The sequence below is a fragment of the Styela clava genome, chromosome 15 (assembly GCF_964204865.1).
Source record: "Styela clava chromosome 15, kaStyClav1.hap1.2, whole genome shotgun sequence".
In the NCBI taxonomy this organism is placed as follows: Eukaryota; Metazoa; Chordata; class Ascidiacea; order Stolidobranchia; family Styelidae; genus Styela; species Styela clava.
In genome coordinates, this window is record NC_135264.1 from 7,645,399 (window position 1) to 7,655,316 (window position 9,918).

At 46.9% G+C, this 9,918-nt stretch overlaps 31 non-coding genes and 19 pseudogenes across 31 annotated transcripts; all 50 read right to left on the reverse strand.

The window, feature by feature from the left end:
* Window positions 1-34: 34 nt before the first annotated feature.
* LOC144415989 (5S ribosomal RNA) lies at window positions 35-153 on the reverse strand. The gene has a single exon (XR_013471883.1). It is a non-coding gene; the product is annotated as a 5S ribosomal RNA (ribosomal RNA).
* Window positions 154-234: 81 nt separating this feature from the next.
* LOC144412148 (5S ribosomal RNA) lies at window positions 235-353 on the reverse strand (annotated as a pseudogene).
* Window positions 354-433: 80 nt separating this feature from the next.
* LOC144413270 (5S ribosomal RNA) lies at window positions 434-552 on the reverse strand. The gene has a single exon (XR_013469304.1). It is a non-coding gene; the product is annotated as a 5S ribosomal RNA (ribosomal RNA).
* An 81-nt stretch (window positions 553-633) lies between these two features.
* Window positions 634-752, reverse strand: LOC144416601 (5S ribosomal RNA). The gene has a single exon (XR_013472494.1). It is a non-coding gene; the product is annotated as a 5S ribosomal RNA (ribosomal RNA).
* Window positions 753-833: 81 nt separating this feature from the next.
* Window positions 834-952, reverse strand: LOC144417608 (5S ribosomal RNA; annotated as a pseudogene).
* An 81-nt stretch (window positions 953-1,033) lies between these two features.
* Window positions 1,034-1,152, reverse strand: LOC144413281 (5S ribosomal RNA). The gene has a single exon (XR_013469315.1). It is a non-coding gene; the product is annotated as a 5S ribosomal RNA (ribosomal RNA).
* Window positions 1,153-1,233: 81 nt separating this feature from the next.
* LOC144412649 (5S ribosomal RNA) lies at window positions 1,234-1,352 on the reverse strand (annotated as a pseudogene).
* An 81-nt stretch (window positions 1,353-1,433) lies between these two features.
* On the reverse strand, window positions 1,434-1,542 carry LOC144412717 (5S ribosomal RNA; annotated as a pseudogene).
* Window positions 1,543-1,623: 81 nt separating this feature from the next.
* LOC144416220 (5S ribosomal RNA) lies at window positions 1,624-1,742 on the reverse strand. The gene has a single exon (XR_013472114.1). It is a non-coding gene; the product is annotated as a 5S ribosomal RNA (ribosomal RNA).
* An 81-nt stretch (window positions 1,743-1,823) lies between these two features.
* Window positions 1,824-1,942, reverse strand: LOC144418058 (5S ribosomal RNA; annotated as a pseudogene).
* Window positions 1,943-2,023: 81 nt separating this feature from the next.
* Window positions 2,024-2,142, reverse strand: LOC144416726 (5S ribosomal RNA). The gene has a single exon (XR_013472619.1). It is a non-coding gene; the product is annotated as a 5S ribosomal RNA (ribosomal RNA).
* Window positions 2,143-2,223: 81 nt separating this feature from the next.
* Window positions 2,224-2,342, reverse strand: LOC144415815 (5S ribosomal RNA). Its single transcript, XR_013471709.1, has one exon. It is a non-coding gene; the product is annotated as a 5S ribosomal RNA (ribosomal RNA).
* An 81-nt stretch (window positions 2,343-2,423) lies between these two features.
* LOC144415763 (5S ribosomal RNA) lies at window positions 2,424-2,542 on the reverse strand. The gene has a single exon (XR_013471656.1). It is a non-coding gene; the product is annotated as a 5S ribosomal RNA (ribosomal RNA).
* An 81-nt stretch (window positions 2,543-2,623) lies between these two features.
* LOC144412149 (5S ribosomal RNA) lies at window positions 2,624-2,742 on the reverse strand (annotated as a pseudogene).
* An 81-nt stretch (window positions 2,743-2,823) lies between these two features.
* Window positions 2,824-2,942, reverse strand: LOC144418068 (5S ribosomal RNA; annotated as a pseudogene).
* Window positions 2,943-3,023: 81 nt separating this feature from the next.
* Window positions 3,024-3,142, reverse strand: LOC144416926 (5S ribosomal RNA). Its single transcript, XR_013472818.1, has one exon. It is a non-coding gene; the product is annotated as a 5S ribosomal RNA (ribosomal RNA).
* An 81-nt stretch (window positions 3,143-3,223) lies between these two features.
* On the reverse strand, window positions 3,224-3,342 carry LOC144413292 (5S ribosomal RNA). The gene has a single exon (XR_013469326.1). It is a non-coding gene; the product is annotated as a 5S ribosomal RNA (ribosomal RNA).
* Window positions 3,343-3,423: 81 nt separating this feature from the next.
* LOC144415764 (5S ribosomal RNA) lies at window positions 3,424-3,542 on the reverse strand. The gene has a single exon (XR_013471657.1). It is a non-coding gene; the product is annotated as a 5S ribosomal RNA (ribosomal RNA).
* Window positions 3,543-3,623: 81 nt separating this feature from the next.
* LOC144412150 (5S ribosomal RNA) lies at window positions 3,624-3,742 on the reverse strand (annotated as a pseudogene).
* Window positions 3,743-3,823: 81 nt separating this feature from the next.
* On the reverse strand, window positions 3,824-3,942 carry LOC144418069 (5S ribosomal RNA; annotated as a pseudogene).
* Window positions 3,943-4,023: 81 nt separating this feature from the next.
* Window positions 4,024-4,142, reverse strand: LOC144416927 (5S ribosomal RNA). The gene has a single exon (XR_013472819.1). It is a non-coding gene; the product is annotated as a 5S ribosomal RNA (ribosomal RNA).
* An 81-nt stretch (window positions 4,143-4,223) lies between these two features.
* On the reverse strand, window positions 4,224-4,342 carry LOC144413304 (5S ribosomal RNA). The gene has a single exon (XR_013469337.1). It is a non-coding gene; the product is annotated as a 5S ribosomal RNA (ribosomal RNA).
* Window positions 4,343-4,423: 81 nt separating this feature from the next.
* Window positions 4,424-4,542, reverse strand: LOC144413315 (5S ribosomal RNA). The gene has a single exon (XR_013469349.1). It is a non-coding gene; the product is annotated as a 5S ribosomal RNA (ribosomal RNA).
* Window positions 4,543-4,623: 81 nt separating this feature from the next.
* LOC144415257 (5S ribosomal RNA) lies at window positions 4,624-4,742 on the reverse strand. Its single transcript, XR_013471149.1, has one exon. It is a non-coding gene; the product is annotated as a 5S ribosomal RNA (ribosomal RNA).
* An 85-nt stretch (window positions 4,743-4,827) lies between these two features.
* LOC144414618 (5S ribosomal RNA) lies at window positions 4,828-4,946 on the reverse strand. Its single transcript, XR_013470507.1, has one exon. It is a non-coding gene; the product is annotated as a 5S ribosomal RNA (ribosomal RNA).
* Window positions 4,947-5,027: 81 nt separating this feature from the next.
* On the reverse strand, window positions 5,028-5,146 carry LOC144415181 (5S ribosomal RNA). The gene has a single exon (XR_013471073.1). It is a non-coding gene; the product is annotated as a 5S ribosomal RNA (ribosomal RNA).
* An 81-nt stretch (window positions 5,147-5,227) lies between these two features.
* LOC144412151 (5S ribosomal RNA) lies at window positions 5,228-5,346 on the reverse strand (annotated as a pseudogene).
* An 80-nt stretch (window positions 5,347-5,426) lies between these two features.
* Window positions 5,427-5,545, reverse strand: LOC144413326 (5S ribosomal RNA). Its single transcript, XR_013469360.1, has one exon. It is a non-coding gene; the product is annotated as a 5S ribosomal RNA (ribosomal RNA).
* An 81-nt stretch (window positions 5,546-5,626) lies between these two features.
* LOC144413337 (5S ribosomal RNA) lies at window positions 5,627-5,745 on the reverse strand. Its single transcript, XR_013469371.1, has one exon. It is a non-coding gene; the product is annotated as a 5S ribosomal RNA (ribosomal RNA).
* Window positions 5,746-5,826: 81 nt separating this feature from the next.
* LOC144417597 (5S ribosomal RNA) lies at window positions 5,827-5,945 on the reverse strand (annotated as a pseudogene).
* Window positions 5,946-6,026: 81 nt separating this feature from the next.
* Window positions 6,027-6,145, reverse strand: LOC144412650 (5S ribosomal RNA; annotated as a pseudogene).
* An 81-nt stretch (window positions 6,146-6,226) lies between these two features.
* On the reverse strand, window positions 6,227-6,335 carry LOC144412718 (5S ribosomal RNA; annotated as a pseudogene).
* An 81-nt stretch (window positions 6,336-6,416) lies between these two features.
* On the reverse strand, window positions 6,417-6,535 carry LOC144415151 (5S ribosomal RNA). Its single transcript, XR_013471043.1, has one exon. It is a non-coding gene; the product is annotated as a 5S ribosomal RNA (ribosomal RNA).
* Window positions 6,536-6,616: 81 nt separating this feature from the next.
* Window positions 6,617-6,735, reverse strand: LOC144417861 (5S ribosomal RNA; annotated as a pseudogene).
* An 81-nt stretch (window positions 6,736-6,816) lies between these two features.
* LOC144414786 (5S ribosomal RNA) lies at window positions 6,817-6,935 on the reverse strand. Its single transcript, XR_013470677.1, has one exon. It is a non-coding gene; the product is annotated as a 5S ribosomal RNA (ribosomal RNA).
* An 81-nt stretch (window positions 6,936-7,016) lies between these two features.
* On the reverse strand, window positions 7,017-7,135 carry LOC144413348 (5S ribosomal RNA). The gene has a single exon (XR_013469382.1). It is a non-coding gene; the product is annotated as a 5S ribosomal RNA (ribosomal RNA).
* Window positions 7,136-7,216: 81 nt separating this feature from the next.
* LOC144413359 (5S ribosomal RNA) lies at window positions 7,217-7,335 on the reverse strand. The gene has a single exon (XR_013469393.1). It is a non-coding gene; the product is annotated as a 5S ribosomal RNA (ribosomal RNA).
* Window positions 7,336-7,416: 81 nt separating this feature from the next.
* On the reverse strand, window positions 7,417-7,535 carry LOC144416520 (5S ribosomal RNA). Its single transcript, XR_013472413.1, has one exon. It is a non-coding gene; the product is annotated as a 5S ribosomal RNA (ribosomal RNA).
* An 81-nt stretch (window positions 7,536-7,616) lies between these two features.
* Window positions 7,617-7,735, reverse strand: LOC144416892 (5S ribosomal RNA). The gene has a single exon (XR_013472785.1). It is a non-coding gene; the product is annotated as a 5S ribosomal RNA (ribosomal RNA).
* Window positions 7,736-7,816: 81 nt separating this feature from the next.
* On the reverse strand, window positions 7,817-7,935 carry LOC144414787 (5S ribosomal RNA). The gene has a single exon (XR_013470678.1). It is a non-coding gene; the product is annotated as a 5S ribosomal RNA (ribosomal RNA).
* An 81-nt stretch (window positions 7,936-8,016) lies between these two features.
* Window positions 8,017-8,135, reverse strand: LOC144418377 (5S ribosomal RNA; annotated as a pseudogene).
* Window positions 8,136-8,216: 81 nt separating this feature from the next.
* LOC144412339 (5S ribosomal RNA) lies at window positions 8,217-8,325 on the reverse strand (annotated as a pseudogene).
* Window positions 8,326-8,406: 81 nt separating this feature from the next.
* LOC144414521 (5S ribosomal RNA) lies at window positions 8,407-8,525 on the reverse strand. Its single transcript, XR_013470411.1, has one exon. It is a non-coding gene; the product is annotated as a 5S ribosomal RNA (ribosomal RNA).
* An 81-nt stretch (window positions 8,526-8,606) lies between these two features.
* Window positions 8,607-8,725, reverse strand: LOC144413371 (5S ribosomal RNA). Its single transcript, XR_013469405.1, has one exon. It is a non-coding gene; the product is annotated as a 5S ribosomal RNA (ribosomal RNA).
* Window positions 8,726-8,806: 81 nt separating this feature from the next.
* LOC144412458 (5S ribosomal RNA) lies at window positions 8,807-8,925 on the reverse strand (annotated as a pseudogene).
* An 81-nt stretch (window positions 8,926-9,006) lies between these two features.
* Window positions 9,007-9,115, reverse strand: LOC144412780 (5S ribosomal RNA; annotated as a pseudogene).
* Window positions 9,116-9,196: 81 nt separating this feature from the next.
* LOC144412869 (5S ribosomal RNA) lies at window positions 9,197-9,315 on the reverse strand (annotated as a pseudogene).
* Window positions 9,316-9,396: 81 nt separating this feature from the next.
* Window positions 9,397-9,515, reverse strand: LOC144413382 (5S ribosomal RNA). The gene has a single exon (XR_013469416.1). It is a non-coding gene; the product is annotated as a 5S ribosomal RNA (ribosomal RNA).
* Window positions 9,516-9,596: 81 nt separating this feature from the next.
* On the reverse strand, window positions 9,597-9,715 carry LOC144413393 (5S ribosomal RNA). The gene has a single exon (XR_013469427.1). It is a non-coding gene; the product is annotated as a 5S ribosomal RNA (ribosomal RNA).
* Window positions 9,716-9,796: 81 nt separating this feature from the next.
* On the reverse strand, window positions 9,797-9,915 carry LOC144414429 (5S ribosomal RNA). The gene has a single exon (XR_013470319.1). It is a non-coding gene; the product is annotated as a 5S ribosomal RNA (ribosomal RNA).
* Between the last annotated feature and the right edge of the window lie 3 nt (window positions 9,916-9,918).

The following is a 9,918-nucleotide window of genomic DNA, read 5'->3' on the forward strand; positions in this document are numbered from 1 at the left end:
AAACAGAGCAAAATCGAATGAAACGGCGGCGAAAAGCCTACGACATTCGGTATTCCCAGCAGGTCACCCATGCAAGTACTAACCGAGCCCGACATTGCTTAACTTCCGAGATCGAACGAGATCGGGTGCATTCAACGTGGTATGGTTGTAGGCGATAAAGTAGTAGTCTATTCGGCTATTTGTATTTCGCAGTTGTTGGAAAACAGAGCAAAATCGAATGAAACGGCGACGAAAAGCCTACGACACTCGGTATTCCCAGCCGGTCACCCATGCAAGTACTAACCGAGCCCGACATTGCTTAACTTCCGAGATCGAACTATAACGGGTGCATTCAACGTGGTATGGTTGTAGGCGATAAAGTAGTAGTGTATTCGGCTATTTGTATTTCGCAGTTGTTGAAAACAGAGCAAAATCGAGTGAAACGGCGACAAAAAGCCTACGACACTCGGTATTCCCAGCCGGTCACCCATGCAAGTACTAACCGAGCCCGACATTGCTTAACTTCCGAGATCGAACGAGATCGGGTGCATTCAACGTGGTATGGTTGTAGGCGATAAAGTAGTAATCTATTCGGCTATTTGTATTTCGCAGTTGTTGGAAAACAGAGCAAAATCGAATGAAACGGCGACGAAAAGCCTACGACACTCGGTATTCCCAGCCGGTCACCCATGCAAGTACTAACAGAGCCCGACATTGCTTAACTTCCGAGATCGAACGAGATCGGGTGCATTCAACGTGGTATGGTTGTAGGCGATAAAGTAGTAGTCTATTCGGCTATTTGTATTTTGCAGTTGTTGGAAAACAGAGCAAAATCGAATGAAACGGCGACAAAAAGCCTACGACACTCGGTATTCCCAGCCGGTCACCCATGCAAGTACTAAGCGAGCCCGACATTGCTTAACTTCCGAGATCGAACGAGATCGGGTGCATTCAACGTTGTATGGTTGTAGGCGATAAAGTAGTAGTCTATTCGGCTATTTGTATTTCGCAGTTGTTGGAAAACAGAGCAAAATCGAATGAAACGGCGACGAAAAGCCTACGACACTCGGTATTCCCAGCCGGTCACCCATGCAAGTACTAACCGAGCCCGACATTGCTTAACTTCCGAGATCGAACGAGATCGGGTGCATTCAACGTGGTATGGTTGTAGGCGATAAAGTAGTAGTCTATTCGGCTATTTGTATTTCGCAGTTGTTGGAAAACAGAGCAAAATCGAATGAAACGGCGACGAAAAGCCTGCGACACTCGGTATTCCCAGCCGGTCACCCATGCAAGTACTAACCGAGCCTGACATTGCTTAACTTCCGAGATCGAACGATAACGGGTGCATTCAACGTGGTATGGTTGTAGGCGATAAAGTAGTAGTCTATTCGGCTATTTGTATTTCGCAGTTGTTGGAAAACAGAGCAAAATCGAATGAAACGGCGACAAGAAGCCTACGACACTCGGTATTCCCAGCCGGTCACCCATGCAAGTACTAACCGAGCCCGACAATGCTTAACTTCCGAGATCGAGTGCATTCAACGTGGTATGGTTGTAGGCGATAAAGTAGTAGTCTATTCGGCTATTTGTATTTCGCAGTTGTTGGAAAACAGAGCAAAATCGAATGAAACGGCGACGAAAAGCCTACGACACTCGGTATTCCCAGCAGGTCACCCATGCAAGTACTAACCGAGCCCGACATTGCTTAACTTCCGAGATCGAACGAAATCGGGTGCATTCAACGTGGTTTGGTTGTAGGCGATAAAGTAGTAGTCTATTCGGCTATTTGTATTTCGCAGTTGTTGGAAAACAGAGCAAAATCGAATGAAACGGCGACGAAAAGCCTACGACACTCGGTATTCCCAGCCGGTCACCCATGCAAGTACTAATCGAGCCCGACATTGCTTAACTTCCGAGATCGAACGATAACGGGTGCATTCAACGTGGTATGGTTGTAGGCGATAAAGTAGTAGTGTATTCGGCTATTTGTATTTCGCAGTTGTTGGAAAACAGAGCAAAATCGAATGAAACGGCGACAAAAAGCCTACGACACTCGGTATTCCCAGCCAGTCACCCATGCAAGTACTAACCGAGCCCGACATTGCTTAACTTCCGAGATCGAACGAGATCGGGTGCATTCAAGGTGGTATGATTGTAGGCGATAAAGTAGTAGTCTATTCGGCTATTTGTATTTCGCAGTTGTTGGAAAACAGAGCAAAATCGAATGAAACGGCGACGAAAAGCCTACGACACTCGGTATTCCCAGCCGGTCACCCATGCAAGTACTAACCGAGCCCGACATTGCTTAACTTCCGAGAACGAACGAGATCGGGTGCGTTCAACGTGGTATGGTTGTAGGCGATAAAGTAGTAGTCTATTCGGCTATTTGTATTTCGCAGTTGTTGGAAAACAGAGCAAAATCGAATGAAACGGCGACAAAAAGCCTATGACACTCGGTATTCCCAGCCGGTCACCCATGCAAGTACTAACCGAGCCCGACATTGCTTAACTTCCGAGATCGAACGAGATCGGGTGCATTCAACGTGGTATGGTTGTAGGCGAGAAAGTAGTAGTCTATTCGGCTATTTGTATTTCGCAGTTGTTGGAAAACAGAGCAAAATCGAATGAAACGGCGACGAAAAGCCTACGACACTCGGTATTCCCAGCCGGTCACCCATGCAAGTACTAACCGAGCCCGACATTGCTTAACTTCCGAGATCGAACTATAACGGGTGCATTCAACGTGGTATGGTTGTAGGCGATAAAGTAGTAATCTATTCGGCTATTTGTATTTCGCAGTTGTTGGAAAACAGAGCAAAATCGAATGAAATGGCGACGAAAAGCCTACGACACTCGGTATTCCCAGCCTGTCACCCATGCAAGTACTAACCGAGCCCGACATTGCTTAACTTCCGAGATCGAACGAGATCGGGTGCATTCAACGTGGTATGGTTTTAGGCGATAAAGTAGTAGTCTATTCGGCTATTTGTATTTCGCAGTTGTTGGAAAACAGAGCAAAATCGAATGAAACGGCGACAAAAAGCCTACGACACTCGGTATTCCCAGCCTGTCACCCATGCAAGTACTAACCGAGCCCGACATTGCTTAACTTCCGAGATCGAACGAGATCGGGTGCATTCAACGTGGTATGGTTGTAGGCGATAAAGTAGTAGTCTATTCGGCTATTTGTATTTCGTAGTTGTTGGAAAACAGAGCAAAAACGAATGAAACGGCGACGAAAAGCCTACGACACTCGGTATTCCCAGCCGGTCACCCATGCAAGTACTAACCGAGCCCGACATTGCTTAACTTCCGAGATCGAACGAGATCGGGTGCATTCAACGTGGTATGGTTGTAGGCGATAAAGTAGTAGTCTATTCGGCTATTTGTATTTCGCAGTTGTTGGAAAACAGAGCAAAATCGAATGAAACGGCGACAAAAAGCCTATGACACTCGGTATTCCCAGCCGGTCACCCATGCAAGTACTAACCGAGCCCGACATTGCTTAACTTCCGAGATCGAACGAGATCGGGTGCATTCAACGTGGTATGGTTGTAGGCGAGAAAGTAGTAGTCTATTCGGCTATTTGTATTTCGCAGTTGTTGGAAAACAGAGCAAAATCGAATGAAACGGCGACGAAAAGCCTACGACACTCGGTATTCCCAGCCGGTCACCCATGCAAGTACTAACCGAGCCCGACATTGCTTAACTTCCGAGATCGAACTATAACGGGTGCATTCAACGTGGTATGGTTGTAGGCGATAAAGTAGTAATCTATTCGGCTATTTGTATTTCGCAGTTGTTGGAAAACAGAGCAAAATCGAATGAAATGGCGACGAAAAGCCTACGACACTCGGTATTCCCAGCCTGTCACCCATGCAAGTACTAACCGAGCCCGACATTGCTTAACTTCCGAGATCGAACGAGATCGGGTGCATTCAACGTGGTATGGTTTTAGGCGATAAAGTAGTAGTCTATTCGGCTATTTGTATTTCGCAGTTGTTGGAAAACAGAGCAAAATCGAATGAAACGGCGACAAAAAGCCTACGACACTCGGTATTCCCAGCCTGTCACCCATGCAAGTACTAACCGAGCCCGACATTGCTTAACTTCCGAGATCGAACGAGATCGGGTGCATTCAACGTGGTATGGTTGTAGGCGATAAAGTAGTAGTCTATTCGGCTATTTGTATTTCGTAGTTGTTGGAAAACAGAGCAAAAACGAATGAAACGGCGACGAAAAGCCTACGACACTCGGTATTCCCAGCCGGTCACCCATGCAAGTACTAACCGAGCCCGACATTGCTTAACTTCCGAGATCGAACGAGATCGGGTGCATTCAACGTGGTATGGTTGTAGGCGATAAAGTAGTAGTCTATTCGGCTATTTGTATTTCGCAGTTGTTGGAAAACAGAGCAAAATCGAATGAAACGGCGACGAAAAGCCTACGACACTCGGTATTCCCAGCCGGTCACCCATGCAAGTACTAACCGAGCCCGACATTGCTTAACTTCCGAGATCGAACGAGATCGGGTGCATTCAACGTGGTATGGTTGTAGGCGATAAAGTGGTAGTCTATTCGGCTATTTGTATTTTGCAGTTGTTGGAAAACAGAGCAAAATCGAATGAAGCGGCGACGAAAAGCCTACGACACTCGGTATTCCCAGCCGGTCACCCATGCAAGTACTAACCGAGCCCGACATTGCTTAACTTCCGAGATCGAACGAGATCGGGTGCATTCAACGTGGTATGGTTGTAGTCGATAAAGTAGTAGTCTGTTCTGCTATTTGTATTTTGCAGTTGTTAGAAAACAGAGAAAAAACGAATGGAACGGCGACGAAAAAAAAGCCTACGACACTCGGTATTCCCGGCCGGTCACCCATGCAAGTACTAACCGAGCCCGACATTGCTTAACTTCCGAGATCGAACGAGATCGGGTGCATTCAACGTGGTATGGTTGTAGGCAATAAAGTAGTAGTCTATTCGGCTATTTGTATTTCGCAGTTGTTGGAAAACAGAGCAAAATCGAATGAAACGGCGACGAAAAGCCTACGACACTCGGTATTCCCAGCTGGTCACCCATGCAAGTACTAACCGAGCCCGACATTGCTTAACTTCCGAGATCGAACGAGATCGGGTGCATTCAACGTGGTATGGTTGTAGGCGATAAAGTAGTAATCTATTCGGCTATTTGTATTTCGCAGTTGTTGGAAAACAGAGCAAAATCGAATGAAACGGCGACGAAAAGCCTACGACACTCGGTATTCCCAGCCGGTCACCCATGCAAGTACTAACCGAGCCCGACATTGCTTAACTTCCGAGATCGAACTATAACGGGTGCATTCAACGTGGTATGGTTGTAGGCGATTAAGTAGTAGTGTATTCGGCTATTTGTATTTCGCAGTTGTTGAAAACATGGCAAAATCGAGTGAAACGGCGACAAAAAGCCTACGACACTCGGTATTCCCAGCCGGTCACCCATGCAAGTACTAACCGAGCCCGACATTGCTTAACTTCCGAGATCGAACGAGATCGGGTGCATTCAACGTGGTATGGTTGTAGGCGATAAAGTAGTAATCTATTCGGCTATTTGTATTTCGCAGTTGTTGGAAAACAGAGCAAAATCGAATGAAACGGCGACGAAAAGCCTACGACACTCGGTATTCCCAGCCGGTCACCCATGCAAGTACTAACCGAGCCCGACATTGCTTAACTTCCGAGATCGAACGAGATCGGGTGCATTCAACGTGGTATGGTTGTAGGCGATAAAGTAGTAGTTTATTCGGCTATTTGTATTTCGCAGTTGTTGGAAAACAGAGCAAAATCGAATGAAACGGCGACGAAAAGCCTACGACACTCGGTATTCCCAGGCTGTCACCCATGCAAGGACTAACCGAGCCCGACATTGCTTAACTTCCGAGATCGAACGAGATCGGGTGCATTCAACGTGGTATGATTGTAGGCGATAAAGTAGTAGTCTATTCGGCTATTTGTATTTCGCAGTTGTTGGAAAACAGAGCAAAATCGAATGAAACGGCGACGAAAAGCCTGCGACACTCGGTATTCCCAGCCGGTCACCCATGCAAGTACTAACCGAGCCTGACATTGCTTAACTTCCGAGATCGAACGATAACGGGTGCATTCAACGTGGTATGGTTGTAGGCGATAAAGTAGTAGTCTATTCGGCTATTTGTATTTCGCAGTTGTTGGAAAACAGAGCAAAATCGAATGAAACGGCGACAAGAAGCCTACGACACTCGGTATTCCCAGCCGGTCACCCATGCAAGTACTAACCGAGCCCGACAATGCTTAACTTCCGAGATCGAGTGCATTCAACGTGGTATGGTTGTAGGCGATAAAGTAGTAGTCTATTCGGCTATTTGTATTTCGCAGTTGTTGGAAAACAGAGCAAAATCGAATGAAACGGCGACGAAAAGCCTACGACACTCGGTATTCTCAGCAGGTCACCCATGCAAGTACTAACCGAGCCCGACATTGCTTAACTTCCGAGATCGAACGAGATCGGGTGCATTCAACGTGGTTTGGTTGTAGGCGATAAAGTAGTAGTCTATTCGGCTATTTGTATTTCGCAGTTGTTGGAAAACAGAGCAAAATCGAATGAAACGGCGACGAAAAGCCTACGACACTCGGTATTCCCAGCCGGTCACCCATGCAAGTACTAACCGAGCCCGACATTGCTTAACTTCCGAGATCGAACGATAACGGGTGCATTCAACGTGGTATGGTTGTAGGCGATAAAGTAGTAGTGTATTCGGCTATTTGTATTTCGCAGTTGTTGGAAAACAGAGCAAAATCGAATGAAACGGCGACAAAAAGCCTACGACACTCGGTATTCCCAGCCGGTCACCCATGCAAGTACTAACCGAGCCCGACATTGCTTAACTTCCGAGATCGAACGAGATCGGGTGCATTCAAGGTGGTATGGTTGTAGGCGATAAAGTAGTAGTCTATTCGGCTATTTGTATTTCGCAGTTGTTGGAAAACAGAGCAAAATCGAATGAAACGGCGACGAAAAGCCTACGACACTCGGTATTCCCAGCCGGTCACCCATGCAAGTACTAACCGAGCCCGACATTGCTTAACTTCCGAGATCGAACGAGATCGGGTGCATTCAACGTGGTATGGTTGTAGGCGATAAAGTAGTAGTCTATTCGGCTATTTGTATTTCGCAGTTGTTGGAAAACAGAGCAAAATCGAATGAAACGGCGACAAAAAGCCTACGACACTCGGTATTCCCAGCCGGTCACCCATGCAAGTACTAACCGAGCCCGACATTGCTTAACTTCCGAGATCGAACGAGATCGGGTGCATTCAACGTGGTATGGTTGTAGGCGAGAAAGTAGTAGTCTATTCGGCTATTTGTATTTCGCAGTTGTTGGAAAACAGAGCAAAATCGAATGAAACGGCGACGAAAAGCCTACGACACTCGGTATTCCCAGCCGGTCACCCATGCAAGTACTAACCGAGCCCGACATTGCTTAACTTCGGAGATCGAACGAGATCGGGTGCATTCAACGTGGTATGGTTGTAGGCGATAAAGTAGTAGTCTATTCGGCTATTTGTATTTTGCAGTTGTTGGAAAACAGAGCAAAATCGAATGAAGCGGCGACGAAAAGCCTACGACACTCGGTATTCCCAGCCGGTCACCCATGCAAGTACTAACCGAGCCCGACATTGCTTACCTTCCGAGATCGAACGAGATCGGGTGCATTCGACGTGGTATGGTTGTAGGCGATAAAGTAGTAGTCTATTCGACTATTTGTATTTTGCAGTTGTTGGAAAACAGAGCAAAATCGAATGAAACGGCGACGAAAAGCCTACGACACTCGGTATTCCCAGCCGGTCACCCATGCAAGTACTAACCGAGCCCGACATTGCTTAACTTCCGAGATCGAACGAGATCGGGTGCATTCAAGGTGGTATGGTTGTAGGCGATAAAGTAGTAGTCTATTCGGCTATTTGTATTTCGCAGTTGTTGGAAAACAGAGCAAAATCGAATGAAACGGCGACGAAAAGCCTACGACACTAGGTATTCCCAGCCGGTCACCCATGCAAGTACTAACCGAGCCTGACATTGCTTAACTTCCGAGATCGAACGATAACGGGTGCATTCAACGTGGTATGGTTGTAGGCAATAAAGTAGTAGTCTATTCGGCTATTTGTATTTCGCAGTTGTTGGAAAACAGAGCAAAATCGTATGAAACGGCGACAAAAAGCCTACGACACTCGGTATTCCCAGCCGGTCACCCATGCAAGTACTAACCGAGCCCGACATTGCTTAACTTCCGAGATCGAGTGCATTCAACGTGGTATGGTTGTAGGCGATAAAGTAGTAGTCTATTCGGCTATTTGTATTTCGCAGTTGTTGGAAAACAGAGCAAAATCGAATGAAACGGCGGCGAAAAGCCTACGACACTCGGTATTCCCAGCAGGTCACCCATGCAAGTACTAACCGAGCCCGACATTGCTTAACTTCCGAGATCGAACGAGATCGGGTGCATTCAACGTGGTATGGTTGTAGGCGATAAAGTAGTAGTCTATTCGGCTATTTGTATTTCGCAGTTGTTGGAAAACAGAGCAAAATCGAATGAAACGGCGACGAAAAGCCTACGACACTCGGTATTCCCAGCCGGTCACCCATGCAAGTACTAACCGAGCCCGACATTGCTTAACTTCCGAGATCGAACGAGATCGGGTGCATTCAACGTGGTATGGTTGTAGGCGATAAAGTAGTAGTGTATTCGGCTATTTGTATTTCGCAGTTGTTGGAAAACAGAGCAAAATCGAATGAAACGGCGACGAAAAGCCTACGACACTAGGTATTCCCAGCCGGTCACCCATGCAAGTACTAACCGAGCCTGACATTGCTTAACTTCCGAGATCGAACGATAACGGGTGCATTCAACGTGGTAGGGTTGTAGGCAATAAAGTAGTAGTCTATTCGGCTATTTGTATTTCGCAGTTGTTGGAAAACAGAGCAAAATCGAATGAAACGGCGACAAAAAGCCTACGATACTCGGTATTCCCAGCCGGTCACCCATGCAAGTACTAACCGAGCCCGACATTGCTTAACTTCCGAGATCGAGTGCATTCAACGTGGTATGGTTGTAGGCGATAAAGTAGTAGTCTATTCGGCTATTTGTATTTCGCAGATGTTGGAAAACAGAGCAAAATCGAATGAAACGGCGACGAAAAGCCTACGACACTAGGTATTCCCAGCCGGTCACCCATGCAAGTACTAACCGAGCCTGACATTGCTTACCTTCCGAGATCGAACGATAACGGGTGCATTCAACGTGGTAGGGTTGTAGGCAATAAAGTAGTAGTCTATTCGGCTATTTGTATTTCGCAGTTGTTGGAAAACAGAGCAAAATCGAATGAAACGGCGACGAAAAGCCTACGACACTCGGTATTCCCAGCCGGTCACCCATGCAAGTACTAACCGAGCCCGACATTGCTTAACTTCCGAGATCGAACGAGATCGGGTGCATTCAACGTGGTATGGTTGTAGGCGATAAAGTAGTAGTGTATTCGGCTATTTGTATTTCGCAGTTGTTGGAAAACAGAGCAAAATCGAGTGAAACGGCGACAAAAAGCCTACGACACTCGGTATTCCCAGCCGGTCACCCATGCAAGTACTAACCGAGCCCGACATTGCTTAACTTCCGAGATCGAACGAGATCGGGTGCATTCAACGTGGTATGGTTGTAGGCGATAAAGTAGTAGTCTATTCGGCTATTTGTATTTCGCAGTTGTTGGAAAACAGAGCAAAATCGAAGGAAACGGCGACGAAAAGCCTACGACACTCGGTATTCCCAGTCGGTCACCCATGCAAGTACTAATCGAGCCCGACATTGCTTAACTTCCGAGATCGAACGAGATCGGGTGCATTCAACGTGGTATGGTTGTAGGCGAG